Raw genomic sequence first — 23,432 nt, 5'->3', positions numbered from 1 at the left:
ATCCCGTCTGGTCCTCATGAATCACCCCCGGGACACAGTCCTCAATTCTCGTAGCCAGAACCTTCGCCAGCAACTTAGCGTCAACATTGAGGAGCGAGGTCGGTCGACCCACATTGCAATGGATCCTTGTCCCGCTTCAAAATCAAAGAAATCAGCACCCTGGACATTGTCGGGGGCAGGGTCCCCTCCTCCTTCGCCTCATTAAAAGTTTTCACGAGCAACGGGTCCAGCAGGTCCACGTATTTCCTGTCGAATGCAACCGGGAACCCATCCGGCCCTGGGGCCTTCCCTGCCTGTATGCTCCCCAATTATTTAACCAGCTACTCCAGCCCAATCGGTGCCCCCAGCCTGACCACCTGCTCCTCCTCTACCCTCGGGAACCTCAGCTGATCTAGGAACCATCGAATCCCCTCCTCCCCCGCCGGGGGCGCAGATCTGTACAGATCCCCATAGAAGTCACTAAATACCTAGTTTATTCTCACCGCACTCCGCACCGTATTCCCCCCTCTATCCCGAACTCCACTAATCTCCCTCGCTGCCACACTCTTACGAAGCTGATGTGCCAGCATCCGACTCGCCTTCTCCCCATACTCATACGCCGCCCCTTGCGCTTTCCTCCACTGTGCCTCTGCTTTCCCCGTAGTCATCAGGTCGAATTCCGTCTGGAGGTTCTGTCACTCCCTAAGTAGCCCCTCCTCGGGGGCCTCTGCAAAGCTCCTGTCCCCCCTGAAAGTCTCCCCCACCAACCTCTCCCTCTCCCTCCTCTCTCTCTTCTCCCTGTGGGCCCTAATGGAGATTAGCTCTCCCCTGACCACCGCCTTCAACGCCTTCCAGACTACCCCCACCTGCACCTCCCCATTGTCGTTGGCCTCCAAATATCTTTCAATGCACCCCGGAACCCGCCCGCACCCCCCCTAATCCGCCAACATTCCCACATCGAGGCGCCACAATGGGCGCTGGTCCCTCTCCTCTCCCAACTCCAGTTCCACCCAATGCGGGGCGTGATCCAAGATGGCTATGGCTGAATATTCCGTTCCCACCACTTTCGGGATTAGTGCCCTACTGAAGATGAAGAAATCTATACGGGAGTAGGCTTTATGGACGTGGGAAAAAAAGGAAAATTCCCTGGCCAGCGGCCTGGCAAACCTCCATGGATCCACTCACCCCATCTGGTCCATAAACCCCCTGAGCACCTTGGCCACAGCCAGCCTCTTACAAGTCCTGGACCTAGAACGGTCCAGTGCTGGGTCCAGCACTGTGTTGAAGTCCCCCCCCCCCCCCCCACCCCCATTAACAAGCTTCCTACTTCCAGATCCGGAATCCGACCCAGCATGCGTTTCATAAATCCGGCATCATCCCAATTCGGGGCATATACATTCACCAGTACCACCTGCATCACCTGCAACGTACAACTCACCATCACATATCGACCTTCATTATCCACCACAAAATTCAGTGCCTCGAACGACACCCGCTTCCCCACCAGTATTGCAACCCCTCTGTTCTTCGCATCCAGCCCTGAATGAAAGACCTGCCGTACCCATCATTTCTCAGCCTAACCTGATCTGCCACCTTCAGATGTGTCTCCTGGACCAGAACCACGTCTGCCTTCAGTCCCTTTAAGTGCGTGAACACCCGGGCCCTCTTGACCGGCCCATTCAGGCCCCTCACATTCCAAGTTATCAGCCGGATCAGGGGGCTACTCGCACCCCCCCCCCCCTGCCGACTAGCCATCTCCTTTTTTAGGCCAGCCAGGTGCCCACGCCTCCCGCACCCTCCAGTCCCCCAGGCGGCGGACCCCCGCCCCGACTACCTCTCCTCCCTCCAGCTTGCCCGTTGGCCAATGTAGCAACAACCCAGTTCACCCCCCACCCCCCCCCCCGCTAGATCCTCATATAGCCATTTTGCTAACCCCATGACTCTCCCGTAAGTCAGCTGACTCCTGCTGACCCCGGCCTCTCCAGCCAATCCATCGGGTCCCCAGGGTGAGAATCCCCCCACCTCCCCTTGGCAATCAGTGTGTGCTCCTCTCCAGCACCGCCCTTCCCCCGGCCCCGCCCGCTTCCTTCCCTAGTGCGGAAAAAGCCCACGCTTCCCGTCTGAGCTGGCCCCGCCCCCTTTGGCGCAGCTCATTTTTGCGGCCTTATCCCATCTCCCCAACCCCGGGCCTCCACCCCCCCTCTTCCTCTGCGGGGCCCTGCCCCTCCAACACCAACGCCCACACTCTCACACAGCCCCCACATCAAATCCATTCATCCATCCCCATCCAGCACCAAAACAAAAAGAACATTTCCAAAACGCAGTAAACACCGTAAACCCCCCCCCCCCCACCCCCCCCCCCACCCCCGTGACAAACCCTCAGTTCGAGTCCAACTTTTCAGACTGGATAAAATTCCACGCCTCATCAGGCATCTCACAATAGTGGTGCCGATCTTGGAACGTGACCCACAATCGCGCTGGCTGCAGCATCCCGAACTTCACCCCCTTCCAATGGAGAACTGCCTTAGCCCGGTTGAAACCAGCCCTCTTCTTAACCACCTCCGCACTCCAGTCCTGGTAGATTCGGATCTCCGTGTTCTCCCACCTGCTGCTCCGTTCATTTTTGGCCCATCTCAGGACGCACTCTCTGTCCATAAAGCGGTGGAACCTCACCACTACAGCCCTTGGCGGCTCGTTGGCTTTGGGTCTCCTTGCCAGGACCCGATGAGCCCCATCCAGCTCCAGGGGCCTCGGGAAAACTCCCACACCCATAAGTGAATTGAGCATCATGACCACATATGCCCCGGCATCCGACCCCTCCACTCCTTCAGTGAGACCCAGAATCCGAAGATTCTTCCTCCTCGACCTATTCTCCAGGTCCTCAAATTTTTCCTGCCACCTCTTGTGCAGCGCCTCGTGCGCCTCCACCTTCACCGCCAGGCCCAAGATCTCGTCCTCATTCTCCAAGGCTTTTTGCCGCATGTCCCGGATCGCCGCCCCTTGGGCCTTCTGGGTCTCCACCAGCTTCTCAATCAACGCCTTCATTGGCGCCAGCATTTCTGCCTTCAGCTCCACAAAGCAGCATTTGAGGAACTCCTGCTGCTCCTGCGGCCACTGCGCCCATGCTGCTTGGTCTCCATCCGCCGCCATCTTGCTTCTCCTCCCTCGCAGTTTCTGCTGCACCAAAATCACTTTCGTAACCGCTCCACTCCTGGTCCAATCCATACAGTGCCGGGGAACCTTACTGTCACCTACCCACACTGGGAACCGTCGAACAATTGCCGTTGGGGCCCCTCGAAAGAGCCCGAAAGTCCGTTCCTGGCGGGAGCTGCCAAACGTGCGACCTACCTCAGCATAGCCGCAAGCGGAAGTGGCTCAGTGCATTTCTGAACGTGACTGCACCTATTGGATAAAGTAGAAAACACAGGCGGCATGTGGCACAGTGGTTAGCACTGCTGCCTATGGCACTGAGGACTCGGATTCGAATCCTGGCCCTGGGTCACTGTCCATGTGGAATTTGCACATTCTCCCCATGTCTGAGTGGGTTTCATCCCCACAATCCAAAGATGTGCAGGGTATGTGGATTGGCCACACTAACTTGCCCCTTAATTGAAAAAATAATAATAATTGGTACTCTAAATTTATTTTAAAAAGTAGTAAACACAATCTCTTGCAGTCATAACTGAGAAAGGATCATAGATTATCATAGAATGTACAGTGTAGAAGGAGGCCATTCGGCCCATCGAGTCTGCACCGGCTCTTGGAAAGAGCACCCTACCCAAGGTCAACACCTCCACCCTATCCCCATAACCCAGTAACCCCACCCAACACTAAGGGCAATTTTGGACACTAAGGGCAATTTATCATGGCCAATCCACCTAACCTGCACATCTTTGGACTGTGGGAAGAAACCGGAGCACCTGGAGGAAACCCACGCACACACGGGGAGGATGTGCAGACTCCGCACAGACAGTGACCAAAGCCGGAATCGAACCTGGGACCCTGGAGCTGTGAAGCAATTGTGCTATCCACAATGCTACCGTGCTGCCCTTGTAGTTTGTATAGAAACATGGTCCTTCTTATTCAAAGGTTTAACTGCAGATAGCATTACATACACAGATACAAAGGTAAAACGAAATATGGCCAGTACAATCATTACAAAGACAAGACCTAGGGTAACAAATGATGTTACACGGTTAAGTACAATGATAATTGAAGCAGAGCTCAGTGTAATACTGCGGAACACACTGTGTCATAAAATATAACTAAAGAGGTAGTTTAACTACAGTAAAAACTCAAGTAGAGTAAATTACAGGGGGCACATGATCTAGTGCCTTAATAACTGTTATAATATCAAAAGATATAAACTCTGAGAGGGTATAATTTAGAGAGAAGTGAGAAAGGACCTATTTTATTTCAAACCGAGCGATGGGGGAGCGCGGTAATAAATGAAATGCAACCCATTGCACTCTTAATAATGGCATTGTCTCGCACAGTAGTAACTAAAACAATCTGTAGCGCAACATTTACAGGCACAGAACTGGCATTAAATAAACAGAGCCGGAGGTGTACAGGAATTACTAAAACTGGGGGTTGATTAATACAAGTGGAGACGGTGTAGTGCAGTGTATACCGACAGACCGGGATTCATTATAACTGGGAAAGTGTGCTAATGCAGTGGTTACGATTGCAGGGTGTATATTCATAATAACTGAGATAGGGTGTGCAGCAATGATTAATGGAGGGAAGTCCAGAATAAGGGGCACAGTCTAAGGATATCGGGCATACCATTTAGGACTGAGATGGGGAGAAAATCTCGATCACAGGAAGCAGTTGAGGCCAAAGCAGTGTATCGTTACAAGAAGGAATTATATATAGCTCTTGTAGCTATATGGATCATAGGATATGGAGGGAAAGCGAGAACAGTATGTTTAGTTGGATGATCAGCCATGTGATCATAATGAATAGAAGAGGAGGCCGAATGGCCTACTCCCGCACCTATTGATTATGTCTCTATGTTTCTATGTAATGCCACAAATCCTAAAATATATCCAAACTGAAACAGGGACTAGTGCAGTAATTAATCATACAGGGTCGACATTAATTTGAACTGAGACAGGGCCGAGGTCAGTGATTATTGGTGGGGGAAGGGGTCTACAATAAGGTAGATTTAGACAGGGGTATAATGCACTAATTGCTGATACAGGGTCTAGATTAATATAAACTGAGTCAGAACCGGGTTCAGTGATTACTGATGGCGGGGAGGGGGGGGGGGGGGGTGGTGCGCGGGGGGTCTAGATTAATGTAAATTTAGACAGGGGTCTAATGCACTATTTGCTAATGCAGGGTCGAGATTGATACAAAGTGAGTCATATTCTATGTGGTAATTAATGCTACAGGGTCTAGATGACCGAAATCCGAGATACGGTCTAATGCAGTGATTACTGATTCCCGGTATAGATTCGCACAATACGAGATATGGTCGATTGAAGGGTCGGCCCAAGATTAATGTTGATCAATATAGGGCTGAGTGTTATGCTCACCCTTACAGGTTTGAGATTATATATATGAAGACATATGTTGTCTTTTTCTGTGTGTTTGTGTGTGTGTGCACATATTCACACCAAACTCCTGTACAAACACACAAATAATTCCTGTGTTTTATACACCAATTAATGGGACGGAGTATGGGGAACTGAACTCTCTACATAACCCCGCGATTTTCCTGCCCTGCAAGTATCTAATGGTGCGGCAAAGAGGAAGCTTTACTATGTTCCTTACATGTGCTTTACCTGTCCTTCACATGTTAGATAGCGGATGTTGCGAAGAGTGCTTTCCTCTGTACTGTACCTGTCCGCGTGTTCGAGGGGAGATTGTCAATGGCAGTTTGCTCGGTAACTAAATCTTTACTGTTGGTGCCCTGGGAGTGTATAATGGGACAGGTTTCAGGAAGCGTTATTTTTGATCGAATCCTGTAATGTATTTGGCCTGAGAGTGTTTGCTGGGTCAGTGTGCAGGAAGCTTTTCTCTGTACACAACCGCCTGCTGTACCTGACTTGCGAGAATTTGACGCGATATTTTAGACAAGAAGAGCGTTACTAAATCTGCCCTTGGAATTTTGATGGGCGCAGGAAATGGAGAGGTCTGGGACCATTGTCTTAATGTCCGTGTCATATTTGAAAAGTGAGCAAAATTGATGTTCATGCGATTAAATGGGCTGTGGAAGAATATGTACAAAAGTGGCAGGTATCCAACTTCGGGCACAGCAGAAAAGAGGACAAGGTGAGAAGGGGGTGGTCAACGCAGGACAGAGGGCGTTGTACCTAAATGTGTGCATCATATGGAATAAGGTAAATGAACTCACTGCGCACATTGAAATTAGCTGGTCCGGTGTTGTGGACATCACAGAGACGTGGCTACAAGGGGATCAGAGCTGGGATCTAAATATACAAGGATAGGTGTCCAAACGAAAGGATAGGGAGACGGGCAGAAGGATCAGGTTACATTGTTAGTATGGAATGAAATTAACTCAGTAGCAAGAAGCAATATAGGGTCAGAAGGTATAGAATCTCTGTGGGTGGCGTTGAGGAACCGCAAAGGAAAAAATACCCTGTTGGGTATTTTGTTCAGGTCCCCGAGCAGGAATCAGAATGTGGGGCAGAAAATAAATCAGGAGACAGAAAATGCATGTAAGAAAGGCAATATTACAATAATCATGGGGGACTTCAATATGCAGTTGGATTGGGGAAAATCAGGTTGGTAGCGGATCCCAAGGAAAGGAATTTTGCAATGTGAAATAGATGGTTTTTTGGAGTAGCTTGAGACAGAACCTACTAGGAAACAAGGAATTCTGGATTTGGCATTATGTAATGAGGTGGATTTTATTAGGGAACTTAAGGTGAAGGAACCTTTCGGGACAGTGCCCACAATATGATAGAATCTACCCTCCGGTTTGAGAGGGAGAAGTTGGAATCAGATGATTAAAGGTAACTACGAAGTTATGAGGGAGGAGCTGACCAGAGTTGATTGGAAAATGAGCCAAGCAGGGAAGACAGTTGAACAGCAATGAGAGGAGTTTGGGGGGATTATTAGCAAGGACAACATAAATTAATCCTAAAGCGGAGGAAACATGGCTGACGAGGGAATTCAATGACAGCATGAAAGCAAACTAAAAAGCATGCAATGTGGCGAAGATTATTGGGAAGCCAGAGGATTGGGAAGCTTTTCAAAGCAAGCAGAGGGCAACTAAAAATCAATAAGGGGGGTGCAGAGATTAAATATGAGTGTAAGATGGCTAATAACATATAATAATATTGCTGAGAGATTTTTCCCGATACATAAAAGGTAGAAGCGAGGCAAGAATGGACCACTGAGGCTGCAGATGTAGTAATAGGGAACAAAGAAATGTCAGGGGAACTGAATAGGTACTTTGCACTTTTCTTTACAGTGGAAGACACCAGTGGGATACCAGACCTTCAGCAGTCAGGGGAGAGGGGTGAATGAAGGGGCCATCACTAAAGAGAAGGTGCTGGGGGAACTGAAAGGTCTGAAAGTGGATAATTCACACCCACCGGATGGACTACTGCCCAAGGTTCTAAAATAGATCGCTGAGGACATCGTGGAGGCATTGGTGGTAAACTTTCACGATTAACTGGCGGTAGGGACGGTCCCAGAGGATTGGAAAATGGTTAATGTAACACCCCTGTTTATGAAGGGAGGGAGGCAGGAGACAGGATATTATAGGCTGGTTAGCTTGAGTTTGGTTGTTGGTAAGATTTTAGAGTATTATTAAGGATGAGAGTGAGGGAACCACTGTGGCGCAGTGATTAGCACTGCTGTCTCACGGCACCAAGGACCCGTGTTCGATCCTGGCTCCGGGTTACAGTCCGTGTGGAGTTTGCTCATTCTCCCCATTTCTGTATGGGTCTCACCCCTATAAGCCAAAGAGATGTGCAGGGTAGGTGAATTGGCCAAGCTAAATTGCCGCTCAATTGGAAAGAAAGAATTGATACTCTACATTTATTATTATTAAAAATTAGGGATGAGATTTCGGAGTATTGAGAAATGCATAATAAAATAGGATTGAGTCAGCATGGATTCTTCAATGGGAGATCATGCCTCACAAATCAATTAGAATTCATTGAGGAGGTAACAAGGAAGTTCGACAAAGGAGAACCAGTGGACGTGATCAATTGGGATTTCCAAAGGGCCTTTGACAATATGATACAGGAGGCTGTTAAATAAGATAACAGCCCATGGTGTTATGGGAAAGATACTGGCATGGAGAGAGGATTGGATGACGACAGAAGGTAGAGAGTGTGGATACAGGGGTCTTTTTCAAGGAGGGTCAGTGTTAGAACCACAGCTATTCATAGTATGCATTAATGATCTAGATAAATGAACAGGGCGACATGGTAGCACAGTGGTTAGCACTGTTGCTTCACAGCGCCAGGGAACCGGTTTCAATTCCCGGCTTGGGTCACTGTCTGTGCGGAGTCTGCATGTTCCCCGCGTGTCTGCGTGGGTTTCCTCCGGGTGCTCCGGTTTCCTCTCGCAAGTTCCGAAAGATGTCCTGTTAGGTGAATTGTACATTCTGAATTATCCCTCAGTGTACCTGAACAGGTGCTGTACTATGGCGACTAGAAGATTTTCACCATAACTTCATGTGTTAATGTGAGCCTACTTGTGACACTGATAAAGATTTTTATTTTTATTGAACTGAGGGCACTGCTGCTACGTTTTCAGATGATACAAAGGTATGTAGAGGGACAGGTTGTGTTGAGGAAGCAGGGAGGCTGCAGAAGGACCTGGACGGGCTAAGAAAGTGGGCAAAGAATTGGCAGATGGAATGCAACGTAGAAAAGTGTGAGATTGAGGTTGTGCACTTTGGTTGGAAAAATAGGGGCATAGACTATTTTTCTATTGGGAAAAGGCTTAGCAAATCAGAAGCACAAAGTGACTTAGGAGTTCTAGGTCAGGATTCTCTATGGTTTGCCAAAGAGTCATTGGACTCGAAACCTGTGCTGTTTTCTCTCCCTACAGATGCTGCCAGACCTACTGAGATTTTCCAGCATTTCCTCTTTTGTTTCAGAGTCCAGCCTCCGCAGTAATTTGCTTTTAAATTCTTAAGGTTAACATGGAGGTTCAATTGGCAGTTTTAAAGGAAAATGCATGTTGGCATTCATGTTGAGTGGGCTAGAAAACAAGGGCAGGGATGCACTTCTGATGTATAAGGCTCGGGACACATCCCATTTGGAATATTGTGAGCAGTTTTGGTCCCCGTATCTAAGGAAGGATAGTAAGAAGTTTTACAACACCAGGTTAAAGTCCAGCAGGTTTGTTTCGATGTCACTAGCTTTCGGAGCGCTGCTCCTTCCTCACCTGAACACAAGAGTAAATTCGTAATTCTGAACAAAACAGAGATTTCCATTAATATCATAGAATTTACAGTGCAGAAGGAGGCCATCCGGCCCATCGAGTCTGCACCGGCACTTGGAAAAAGCACCCGACCCAAGGTCAACACCTCCACCCTATCCCCATAACCCAGTAACCTAACCCAACACTAAGGGCAATTTTGGTCACTAAGGGCAATTTATCATGGCAAATCCACCTAACCTGCACATCTTTGGACTGTGGGAGGAAACCGGAGCACCCAGAGGAAACCCACGCAGACACGGGGAGGATGTGCAGACTCCGCGCAGACAGTGACCCAGGCCGGAATCGAACCTGGGACCCTGGAACTGTGAAGTAATTGTACTATCCACAATGCTACCGTGCTGCCCACGGTTAACGTTTGGAAATTGCAGTGCACCGGTTTTCCCATATAGACATGTCCATCAAGCCCAGTTCATTACTGGGACGTTGGTAAAATATTCAACTCAATATTGCCCACATGATAGCAGAGCAAATACAAATGTCATACAACTAATTAACAAGAATTAACATAATCTCCAAATCAACAATGATTCTATTGTACAAACAAGCAAATATATACAATAATTTTAATATCGAGACAGACAACAGGAACATGGTCTGGTGTAATATGGTCTGGAGGGCAGCACGGTAGCATTGTGGATAACACAATTGCTTCACAGCTCCAGGGTCCCAGGTTCGATTCCGGCTTGGGTCACTGTCTGTGCGGAGACTGCACATCCTCCCCGTGTGTGCGTGGGTTTCCTCCGGGTGCTCCGGTTTCCTCCCACAGTCCAAAGATGTGCAGGTTAGGTGGATTGGCCATGATAAATTCCCCTTAGTGTCCAAAAATTGTCCTTAGCATTGGGTGGGGTTACTGGGTTATGGGGATAGGGTGGAGGTGTTGACCTTGGGTAGGGTGCTCTTTCCAGGAGCCGGTGCAGACTCGATGGGCCGAATGGCCTCCTTCTGCACTGTAAATTCTATGATAATATGAACAGGGACAGGTCCTGCTGTGATGGAAAGAGACAAATTCCTGTGGAATATAAAAGAGGCCGAACTTAATGTAATATCATCCAATGTATGGTTTAGCGTTGTATTAATTGAGTGTAGCACAAACAGAACAGTGTAGCATAGACAAGGACAGGGTTTACTTAAATATAAATAAAGACAGGGTCTCATTCAACACGAGAATAAACAGATTTGATGTAATACAGTGCATAGAAAATAGAGCAGGAGTGGACCATTCGGCCCTTCGAACCTGCTCTGCTATTCATTCTGATCAGGGCTGATCATCAGTAACCTGTTCCCACTTTCCCCCATATCATTTGGTCCCTTCAGAATTTTGATCCCCAAGAGCTTTATCGAACTTCCTCTTGAAAACATACGATAGTTTGGACATAACTTCGTTCTCTGGTAGAGGATACCACAGATTCACGACTCCCAGGGTGAAGATATTGCTCCTCATCTCAGTCCTAAATGGTTTACCCCGTATCCTGAGACTATGACCCCTGGTTCTAGCTCCCCCCCCAAAAAAAAAAAAAATCGGGAACATCCTTTCTGCATCCGCCCTGTCTAATCCTGTTACAATTTGATAGCTTTATAATCAGAGGGGGAAATTAATATTTCAGAAAATAGTATCTGCTGATTTCTGACCCTCCTGCCAGTGAATGACGTTTCTTCCTAATTAATCAAACAAAATCCTTCAGAATTGTGTACGTCTTTACCACGCCTGCCCAGAAACTGTGAGGTTCTTAAGAAAACAATCCCAGCTTCCAACCGCTCTGACCGTGCAGCTGATGCAGTGGGAGGATCAAGTTGTATATATTTTTCTGCCTTGCTTGTTTTTAGATGCTATTTTTGGAATTACTGACGTTTTATATGGAGCCAGTGGAATTCCCATTCACCATTACCATCGTGTCAGGATAATACACCAGACTAATAAAAGACCAGCCTCTGAAAATTAAATTAAAGAGTTTGAACTTTAGATACACTAAGCAGTATTTCAGAATGTAATGTCAAAATGCAAACCATGATAGGTTAACAGTGTTCTTTTAGTAGAATCAATATCACCTCTCACAACAGGTTCTTGAGCCCATGATCCAGACCTGTGATCCAAAGCAGAAGGAGCGTTTTATGTTCAGTTGCTCCATCTTTTGGATGTGATGATATTACAATCTTAGGGGTGCTTCGCAATATTATTACTAGACTGGTAATCTGGAGACCTGAGCTATTACTCCAGAGGCAGGAGTACAAATTCCACCAGGGTATACTGCAATGATTTGAGCAGTTTTGGTCTCCTTACCTAAGGATAGATATTTTGGAGGCAGTGCAGAGAAGGTTCATTAGGTTAATCTCGAATACGGATGGATTTTCATATGCAGCTGGAATTTCACAGCACAGAAAGGGGTCCTTCGGCCCATCGTTACTGCGCCTGTCATCAAATAGAGAAGAATCCGGCCCTAGATGGTCTTGAACCACAGACATTTCGGATTACAGCCAAACACGTTGACCAATTGCACCAAAGTGACTGACAGGAGGAGAGGTTAAGTAGTAAGGCCTACACGCATTGGAGTTTAGAAGAATGAGAGGCGAACTTACTGAGATATTTGATATTCTCAGGGCGCTTGACAGTGTGGATGCTAGAGGTTGTTTCTGCTTGTGGGAGAGTCTAGGGCCATTGGGCACAGTCTCAGAGTAAGGTGTCACTCATTTCAGACGAGGATGAAGAGGAATATATTCTCTCAGAGGGGAGTGATTCTATGGAATTCTTTCCACAGAGAATTGGAGAGGACGGGTCAATAAATATGTTCAAGGCTGAGACAGTCAGATTTTTCATCAGTAAGGTAATCAAGGGTTATGTGGATAAGGCGGAAACGTGGAGTTGGGGATTTTATCAGATCAGCCACGATCTCATTGAATGCCAGATCAGATTCCATGGGCCGACAGGCCAAATGAACATATAACATACAGTGCAGAAGGAGACCATTCGGCCCATCGAGTCTGCACCGACCCATATTAAGCCCTCACTTCCACCCTATCCCCGTAACCCAATAACCCCTCCTAACCATTTTTTGGACACTACGGACAATTTAGCATGGCCAATCCACCTAACCTGCACGTCTTTGGACTGTCGGAGGAAACCGGAGCACCCGGAGTAAATCCACGCAGACACGGGGAGAACGTGCAAACTCCGCACAGACAGTGACCCAGAGGGGAATCAGACCTGGGACCCTGGCGCTGTGAAGCCACAATGCGATCCACGTGTGCTACCGTGATGTCCCTACTGCTGCTCCTCCCTCTTATGGTTTTATGGCACCTGGGGGAACTTTCAATTAAATTAATTAATAAATCAGAAATAAAAATCGTCGTGTCATTCATAATGCTCATGAAGTTATCGAAATTCCCCAAAGCTCAGCAGGTTCACCAACATCCTTCAGGAGAAGAAATCTTCCCTCCTTACCCTGTCTGGCCTATATCTGACTAGTTCAGCAGTGATGTGGTTGACGCTTATCTACCTCTGGTATTGCCGAACAAGCAAGTCAGCCGAAGAGAAGCTGCTACATAAAGTCAAATGTGAATTCAACCGTCCAATGTGCACCTTATCTAAAAGGTGGTTCACATCCGGCTTCTCAGGATGGACAGTTAATGCTGACTTTGCCAGTGAGGGTCATAGGCTGAGAATGAATGTTAAAAACTGTGCAAAGTGCTGCAGATTCCGGAAATCTAAAACAAAAACAACAAAAAAGGCTGCTCAGCAGGTCAGTGAGCATCAGCAGAGAGAGAAACAGATTCACATTTCAGGTGGATTACCTCATTGACATAATTCTAAAGAGTAGAGCTGATTTTCCCGGTATCCACGACCAATGTCCGTTCTTGAAAATAAATCACAGATTAGCTGGTCACTTATCACATCTCAGTATGTGGGAGTTGCTGTGCACACATTCCCTGCTCCGTTTACAACATTACAGCAGTGACTAAATTCAGCAAAATATATCAGTGAGTTTTAAGGGCGTTGGGATGACATGAGGTCGGGTAAAGCGTTTTACAAAAGCAAGCTCTTCCCAAATGTTAACATTTTAAAATGCAAGTTGTAATATGTTGAAAGATCTGAGATTACTGTGACTATCGGTCACTCCTCTGCCTGATGTTTTAATTTATCTAGTTTATATCGGTGACTATTTCAATCAAATTAATATTCAGTGGAATAACAGCCTGGTTAAAGATGCTTCATTAATTGAGGCATCAGAACTTTCAGAATGAATACTTAATTTAAATGTAGTTTTTATTTCAATTAAGTAACATTTGTTCTAATGGATGTTTCTATTCATTTTAACCAACTGTCAATATTCTTAAAATAAACCGCTATTTTGAGTTGAAACTAATCAATGTGACTGTGTTTATCTCGTTTTGCTGTCATGGACATTTCATTGTGACCAGTGAGGTGTTTATGTAAATAAACACAGAAATAGAAGTCCCAGATTAGATTATAGACTGACAAAAACATAACAACTTTTTCCCCACCGACACAGCACAGAAATAGAGGCAAAGATGCAAATAGATCAACGGATTCCAGTAGTGATTGTTTTTGGACATTTGTTTCTTTATCAGTTATATGAGAAAAAATTCATGATGACATCCATGTTCAGAATTAGGAAAGTGTCCTTCTAATCTCGAAATATATTGACATGCGAAATGTGTGCGTAGCGTTTTCCTGTATCTGATATCTGTGTCTTTCTCCGAACTGGTTCTGTCTCATGTCTCTCCACGATGGGCCATTGCCTTTAATCGACAACTTGAAGTCAACATGCGCCCAATATATTCTCTCAGCCCAATCTCACCCCATTGACTTCCAACTAAATGGATCGAATCCAATTAATTGGAATATATAGAGGGAGTTTTACTCTAAAATGTGGTTGGGGTATTCAATTACTTTGTAGGGTTTAATGAGAACTGTAGAGAAAAAAATTACCCTGTATCTAACCTGAGCTGCACAGAGTGGTGAGCATTTGATGTGGCAGTGCCGAAGGATCTTTCCCTTTATCTAACCAGTCTGACAGAGATAGATAGATTTTTGATGAATAAGGGGATCAGGGGTTATGGCGAGAAGGCAGTAAATAGGCTATGAGAAACATAACAGTCGTGATTAAATGCGCAGCACACTCGAGTGGTCTAGTCGTCGAATTCTGCTCCTGTGTCTTATGGTTTTATGGTAGGAAGACCATCTCTGGACGATCTTAGAATAGATAGGTGCTTGATTGCCATCACAGATATGGTGGGTGAAGGGCATCCTTCTGTATTGTAAACCGCTAATTCTCCATGACTCTATGACAAGGTCTGAAACGATTATCACTCATATAGGGTGGAGATTAACCTAAACTAATCCAATAATATTTTTGTCACAAGTAAGGTGACATTAACACTGCAATGAAGTTACTGTGAAGAAATCCTAGTCGCCACATTCCGGCGCCTGTTTGGGCACACAGACGGCGAATTCAGAATGTCCAAATTACCGAACAGCACATCTTTCGGGACTTGTGGAGGGTAACCGGGGCACCTGATGGAATCCCACGCAGACACGGGGAGAACGTGCACAGTTGGGACTCTGGCGATGTGAAGCAACAGTGCGACTGAGATTGGATCTATTGCAGTGATTACTGATGCAAGGTCTAGACTAGCATAAACCGAGACAGGTTCTGGTGCAGAAATCACTGATACAAAGGTTGATTACCCTTAAATGATATAGGATATCGAGCAGTGATTATTGATTCAGGGTCTGGAATATTATAAACTGAGGTAGGCTCAAGTGCAGTCATTCTTGCTGTAGGGTCTGGATTAATATACGTGTAAAGACTTATTAGGTCAGATGATTAAAAACTTGGTCGACGAGGCAGATTATATTGGATGATTTTATTAAAGGAATTGAGGTAAGGAGGAGTACGGAATGCATACCAGAGATTAGGGCCGAGATGCATGAAGACATCGCAAAGTGAAACAATTAATTCTGAATAAAACATTACGCCATGATCGATTACAGTTGCAAAACTTAAGAACAATATTTTATATAAACACCTACACGAACGGTCAATACCTTTTTGCAAAGAATTCACTTGCTCTTCTTAGCCAGGTGAGAGTTCTATGATTGGGTGGACATTTATCCTGTGGGTGCCAATCTGGGGATTCTGTGAGACCACTGATCTGTCTAACATTGCCAGTGTATCAGATGATTGGTGAATATAAAACGAGGCAGGAAAATTATCCTCGCCATAAAACAACTTTCCAATGGTAGAGTGTAACACAAGAGTAAATTCAACATTTTGAACAAAACAGAGATTTCCATTAACTTTTGGAAAGTGCTGTGCACCGGTGTTCATATGTAGACCTGTCCCTCAAGCCCAGTTCATTACTGGGACGTTGGTAAAATATTAAACTCAATATTACCCACATGATAGCAGAGCAAATACAAATTTCATAGAACTACTTATAGGTATTAACAAAAATGAATATAATCTCCAAATCAACAATGATTGTACTCGTACAAACATGCAAATATATACAATCATTCGTTATATCGAGACAGGCAACAGGAACATGGCCCGGTAAAATATCAATAGAGTTAGGCCCGAGTGTGATGTAAAGAGACAAATTCCTGTGGAACATAAAAGAGGCGGAACTTAATGTAATATAATGCTATGCATGGCCTAATGTAGTATTAATTGCGTATAACAGAAACAGAACAGTGTAGCATAGACAGGGACAAGGTTTACTTTAATTTAAATAAAGACAGGGCCTCATTCGGCTTGAGAACGGATTTGATGTAATACAGTGACATAAAAAATAGAGCAGGAGTAGACCATTCTGCCCTTCGAGCCTGCTCCGCTTTTCCCCGTTTCATTTGGTCCCTTTAGAGCTTTGATCCCCAAGAGCTATGTCTAACTGTTTCTTTAAAACATGCAATACTTTCGACTCAACTTCGTTCTATGGTAGAGAATTCCACAGATTCACGGCTCCCAGGGTGAAGATATTGTTCCTCATCACAATCCTAAATGGTTTACCTCGTATTCTTAGACGGTGACCCCTCGTTCTAGCTTCCCCCACCATCAGGACCATCCTTTCTGTATCCGCCCTGTCTAGTCCTGTTGCAATTTGATCGGTTTATAAATAGAGGGGGGGGGGGATTAATTAATATCTAATTAATCAGTGTCCTCTTTTTCTGACCCTCCTGCCAGTGAATCAAGTTTCGTCCTAATTAATCAACCAAAACAATTCTTAATTTTGAACATTTTTACCAGGCCTGGCCATAACCTGCTCGGTTAAAGGAAAACAATCCCAGCTTCCAACCGCTCTGATCGTGCAGCTCATGCAGTGGGAAGATCAAATTGTACTTATGTTTCTGCCTTGCTCTATTTTTGGAATAACTGATATTTTGTATGGAGCCAATGGAATCCGATTCACCATTAGCATCATGTCAGCATAAGACCCAAGACTAATAAAAGACCAGCCTCTGAAAATTAAATTGACCCATGTAAGACTGGACCCTGAGTTTGAACTTTAGATTCCTCGAGCAATATTTCAGAATGTCAAAAAACAAACCATGGAAGGTTAACAGTCTTGTCTCAGTAGAATCAATATCACCTCCCACAACAGATACCTGAGCACAGGATCCAGACCTGTGATCCAGTGTTTAATGTTCAATAGTTCCACCTTTTAGATGTGATGATATTACAGTCTTTGGGATAGTCTCGCAATATTATTACAAAACTGGTAATCTGGAGGTCTGAACTAATACTCCAGACACAGGAGTACAAATTCCACCAGGGCATATTGTAATGTTGTGAACAGTTTTGGTCTCCTTATATAAGGATAGATATTTTGGAGGCAGTCCAGAGAAGGTTCTTTAGGTTAAGCCCGAGTATGGAGGGATTTTCAAAGCTAGGTAGCATTTCACAGCACAGAAAGAGGCCTTTCGGCCCATCGTTACTCTACCTGTCAGCAGAAAAAGAAGAATCTGGCCTTCAATCACAGGCCTTTCGGTGAACAGCCAAACACGCTGACCAATTGCACTTCAGAGACTGACATTGGCAGAGCTTAAGTCGGTTAGGCCGACACGCATTGGAGTTTAGAAGAATGAGTGGTGAACTTTCTGAGATATATAGTGTTCTTAAGGGGTTTGACAGTGGAGACTATAGGGGTTGTTTCGGCTTGTGGGTGAGTCTAGGGCCATAGGCCACAATCTCAGAGTAAGGTGTCGCTCATTTCAGACGAGGATGAGGAGGAATTTCTTCTCTCAGAGTGTAGCGATTCTAAAGAATGCTTTGCCGTAGAGAGTTGGCCTGATCAATAAATACGTTCAAGGCTGAGGCAGGCAGATTTTTCATCAGTAAGGCAATCAAGGGTTATGGGGATGAGGCGGCAAAGTGGAGTTGTGGATTTTTGAAAATATATATATTTATTAAAGTTTTTTAACACAATTTTTCTCCCTTACAAACAATAACAATAAGCATTCCATAGAATCACTACCCTCTGAGAGAAGAAATTCCTCCTCATCCTCGTCTGAAATGACCGGCACGTTACCCCGCTAACAAAAGAGCAAGAAATCGCGTGGACCAAGATATATACATGACAAGATGATATATTTACATAGCTTGTACACTGGCTCTCTCCCGTACGTACCAGTTTCCCCAACCCTTCATGTTATCTCTTGCTCGTCCACCCTCCCAGGCAGTCCCCCCTTCCCCCCCCCTCCCAGGGCGTGTCCCCCCCCCCCCCCCCGCACCCCGCACCCCCTTCCAGGTTGCTGCTGCTGCTGACCGACCTTCCTCTAACGCTCCGCGAGATAGTCTAGGAACGGTTGCCACCGCCTGTAGAACCCCTGCGCAGACCCTCTCAAGGCGAACTTAATTCTCTCCAACTTTATGAACCCAGCCACATCATTTATCCAGGCCTCCACGCTCGGGGGCTTCGCCTCCTTCCACATTAGCAAGATCCTTCGTCGGGCTACTAGGGATGCAAAGGCCAGAATGCCGGCCTCTTTCGCCTCCTGCACTCCCGGCTCATCCACTACTCCAAATAGTGGTAGCCCCCAGCTTGGCTTGACCCGGACTTCCGCCCTGTGATATTGCTCCCACCACTCCTCTCCAGAACCAATCCAATGCCGGACATGACCAAAACGTATGGACATGGTACGCCAGGCTCCCCGAGCACCTTCCACATCTGTCCTCTACCCCAAAGAACCTGCTCAACGTCGCCCCCATCATGTGAGCTCTGTGAACCACCTTAAATTGTATCAGGCTGAGCCTGGTACACAAGGAGGAGGAATTAACCCTACCTAGGGCATCAGCCCACAAACCTTCCTCGATCTCTTACCCCAGCTCCTCCTCCCATTTACCCTTCAACTCTTCTACCAGCGCTTCCCGCTCTTCTTTCAACTCCTGGTGTATTTCCGACACCTTGCCCTCCCCGACCCATACACCCGAGATCACCCTGTCTTGAATTTCTTGTGCCGGGAGCAACGGGAACTCCCTCACCTGTCACCTCACAAAAGCCCTCACTTGCATATATCTAGAGGCGTCTCCCGGGGGTAACTCGAACTTCTCCTCCAGTGCCCCTAGACTCACAAATGTCCCGTCAATGAACAGGTCCCCCATTCTTCTAATCCCCACTCGATGCAAGCTCTGGAACCCCCCGTCCATCTTCCCTGGGACAAACCGGTGGTTACCCCTGATCGGGGACGACACCGATGCTCCCATTGCACCCCTGTGCCGTCTCCACTGGCCCCAGATCCTTAGCGTTGCCGCCACCACCGGGCTCGTGGTATACTTTGATGGCGAGAGCGGCAGCGGTGCCGTCACCAACGCCCCCAGGCTCGTTCCTTTACAGGACGCCATCTCCATCCTCTTCCATGCCGCCCTTTCACCCTCCATAACCCACTTGCGGATCATCGCCACATTTGCTGCCCAGTAGTAGCTCCCCAGGTTTGGCAGCGACAACCCTCCTCGGTCCCGACTGCGTTCCAGGAACCCTCTCCTTACCCTCGGGGTCTTGTTCGCCCACACAAACCCCATAATACTCCTACCTACTCTCTTAAAAAAGGCGTTAGTGATCACGATGGGAAGGCACTGAAACACAAACAGCAACCTCGGAAGGACCACCATTTAGACCAACTGCACCCTACCCGCCAGTGAAAGCGGTAACATGTCCCATCTTTTGAAATCCTCCTCCATTTGCTCCACCAGCCTGGTCAGATTCAGTTTATGTAGGGCCCCCCAACTCTTGGCTATCTTGATCCCCAGATACCGAAAGCTCCCCTCCGCCCTCCTCAGCGGTAGGTCCCCTATCCCTCTTTCTTGGTCCCCCGCCTGTAATACAAAGAGCTCACTCTTCCCTACATTGAGCTTATAGCCCAAAAAGTCCCCAAACTCCCTTAGAGTCTGCATGACCTCCACCATCCCCTCCATTGGATCCGCCACATACAGCAACAGGTCATCCGCATATAGCGACACCCGATGCTCTTCTCCCCCTCGGACCACCCCACTCCATTTATTAGACTCCCTCAATGACATGGCAAATGGTTTGATCGCAAATGCGAACAACAGGGGGGACAGGGGGCACCCCTGCCTCGTCCCTCGGTACAGTCGAAAGTACTCCGACCTCTGCCGGTTCGTCACTACACTCGCCACCGGGGCTCTGTAAAGGAGATTAACCCAACTGATAAACCCTCTCCTGAACCCAAACCTACGCAGCACCTCCCAGAGGTACTCCCACTCTACTCGGTCAAAGGCCTTCTCCACGTCCATAGCTACCACTATCTCCGCCTCTCCCTCCACCGATGGCATCATCATCACGTTTCAGAGCAGCCGCACATTTCTATTTAATTGCCTGCCCTTTACGAATCCCGTCTGGTCTTCATGGATCACCCCCGGGACACAGTCCTCGATCCTCATGGCCAGCACTTTTGCCAGCAACTTTGCATCCACATTAAGGAGCGAGATCGGCCTGTACGATCCACATTGCTGTGGGTCCTTGTCCCGCTTTAGGATCAAAGAAATTGTTGCTTCCGACATTGTCGGAGGCAGTGTCCCATCCTCTCTTGCCTCATTAAAGGTCCTCACTAATAGCGGGGCCAACAGGTCTACGTACTTCCTGTAGAACTCCACCGGGAACCCGTCCGGTCCCGGGGCCTTCCCCGCCTGCTCAGCTCCTCCAACCCAAATCGGCCTCCTCAAACCCTTGCTCAGCTCCTCCAACCCAATTGGTGCCCCCAAACCAGCCACCTCTTGCTCCTCCACACTCTGGAATCTCAGCCAGTCTAGGAATCATCTCGTCCCCTCTTCCCCCGCTGGGGGCTGGGATCTGTACAGCTCTTCATAGAAGGCCTTAAATACCTCGTTTATTTTCGTCTCACTCCGAACCGTGGCACCCCTTCCATCTCTGACTCCCCCTATTTCCCTCGCTGCCATCCTCTTACGGAGCTGGTGTGCCAGCATCCGACAAGCCTTTTCCCCATACTCGTAGGTCGCCCCCTGCGCTTTCCTCCACTGTGCCTCCGCCTTCCCTGTGGTCAACAGGTCAAACTCCGTCTGGAGCCGTCGTCTTTCCCCAAGTAATCTTTCCTCCGGGGCCTCTGCGTATCTCCTGTCCACTCTCAAAATCTCCCCCACTAACCTCTCCCTTTCCATGCCCTCTGTCTTCTCCCTATGGGCCCTAATGGAGATTAGCTCTCCCCTGATCACCGCCTTCAACGCCTCCCATACCACCCCCAACCTCACCTCCCCATTGTCGTTGGCCTCCAAGTATCTTTCGATACACCCCCTCACCTTCCCACACACCACCTCACCTACCCACACACCACCTCGTCCGCCTGCAGTCCCACATCCAGCTACCACAGCGGGCATTGGTCCCTCTCCTCTCCCAGCTCCAGTTCCACCCAGTGAGGGGCATGGTCCAAAACGGCTATGGACGAATACTCCGTCCCCTCCACCCTCGGGATGAGCGCCCTGCCCAGAACAAAAAAAATCTATCCGTGAGTAGGCTTTGTGTACATGGGAGAAGAAAGAAAATTCCCTGGCCTGCGGCCTTGCAAACCGCCATGGGTCCACTCCCCCCATCTGATCCATAAACCCCCTAAGTACCTTGGCCGCCGCCGGCCTCTTTCCAGTCCTTGATTTGGAGCGGTCCAGTGCTGGATCCAACACTGTATTGAAGTCCCCTCCCATTATCAGGCCTCCTATCTCCAGGTCTGGAATGCGCCCCAACATGCGCTTCATGAATCCTGCATCATCCCAGTTCGGGCGTATACGTTTACCAACACCACCCACGTCCCTTGCAGCCTACCGCTCACCATTACATATCACCCTCCATTGTCCACTACAATAGTCTTGGCCTCAAATGACACCCGCTTTCCCACCAATATTACCACCCCTCTATTCTTCGCGTCCAGTCCCGAGTGGAATACCTGTCCTACCCATCCCTTTCTTAGCCTGACAAGGTCCGCCACCTTCAGGTGTGTCTCTTGGAGCATGGCCACGTCTGCCTTCAGTCCCTTGAAGTGCGCGAACACTCGAGCCCTCTTCACCGGCCCATTCAGGCCCCTCACGTTCCACGTTATCAGCCGGATTGGAGGGGCTCTCACCCCGCCCCCCCCTCGCCGACTAGCCATCTCCTTTTCTGGGCCAGTCCCATGTCCACGCCTCCCTCACCCTCCAGTCCCCCAGACGGGGGACCCCCGCCCGACCACCTCTTCTGTGTCACATTCCCTTTCGACCAGTGCAGCAGCAATCCTTCAACCCCCCTTCCCCCCTCCCCTCCCCCCCGCTAGACCCCTGTCTAACTTTTTTGCTCCCCCCATGTCACTCCCGTAAGTCAGCTGACACCTGCTGACCCCGGCTTCCCCCGCCGTCCCTTTGACCTCCCCGTGTGGGTGTCCCCCAATCTATCTGCGTTCCTTCGTTCCCCTTCCCGCCTTTCTTCCCGTGCGCGGGAAAAGCCCCGCGCTTTCCACAGCCCGCTCCGCCCCCTCTGGCGCAGCTCCTGTCGCGGCCTTGTCTCTCTCCCCCAGGCCATGTAACAATCCTGCACGTGGTTGACCCCCTATATACACCAACCATCACACATCAAACCTCAAACATCCCCCCTACCATCACAAACCCTCAGTTAGAGTCCAACTTTTCGGTTTGAATAAAGGTCCATGCCTCTTCAGGCGTTTCGAAGTAATAGTGTTGGCCCTTGTATGTGACCCACAGTCAGCATTCCGAATTTCACTCCTTTTCGGTGCAGCACCGCTTTGGCCCAGTTGAAACCCGCTCTCTGCTTTGCAACCTCCGTGCTCCAGTCCGGGTATATTCGGATCTCTGCATTGTCCCACTTACTGCTTCGCTCCTTCTTGGCCCATTTCAGGACCCACTCTCTGTCCGTGAACAGGTGAAACCTCACCACCATCGCCCTGGCGGCTCATTTGCCTGGGGCTTCTTCGCCAGCACCCGGTGTGCCCCATCCAACTCCAGCGGCCTCAAAGGGGCCTCCTTGCCCATCATCGCCCCGAGCATCGTGCCCCGGCATCGGCCCCCTCCAATCCTTCAGGGAGACCTAGGATCTGCAGATTCTTTCTCCTCGACCTGTTCTCCAGGTCTTCGAGTCTTCCCGCCCACCTCTTGTGTGGCGCCTCGTGCTGCTCCACTCTCACCGCCAGGCCCAAGAGCTCGTCCTCGTTCTGACTGACTCTTTTCTCTACCTCCTGAATCTTAACCTCGTGGGCCTTCAGGGTGATCCCGAGTCCTTCAATTGCCGAAAGCATAGGCGCCAGCATCTCCTTGCGCATCTCCTCGCGCTGCTCCTCGAAGCAGCGCTTGATGAACTCATGCAGCTCCCCTTTGTCTCTGGCCGCCGCCATTTTGTTTTCTTTCCCTCGCTTCTCCCGCTGCTCCAGTGCCGATTTTTTGGCCGTTACACTTCTGGTCCCTTTCATAGAAGTTGGAGGGGGACCTCTCTCTTCCCTTCCCCACGGGTTGACGTCAAAAAAAGTTCCGTTGGGGCTCCTCTAGCGA

Source organism: Scyliorhinus torazame, chromosome 5 (assembly GCF_047496885.1).
Source record: "Scyliorhinus torazame isolate Kashiwa2021f chromosome 5, sScyTor2.1, whole genome shotgun sequence".
Taxonomy (NCBI): domain Eukaryota; kingdom Metazoa; phylum Chordata; class Chondrichthyes; order Carcharhiniformes; family Scyliorhinidae; genus Scyliorhinus; species Scyliorhinus torazame.
This window is presented reverse-complemented; position numbering follows the sequence as displayed.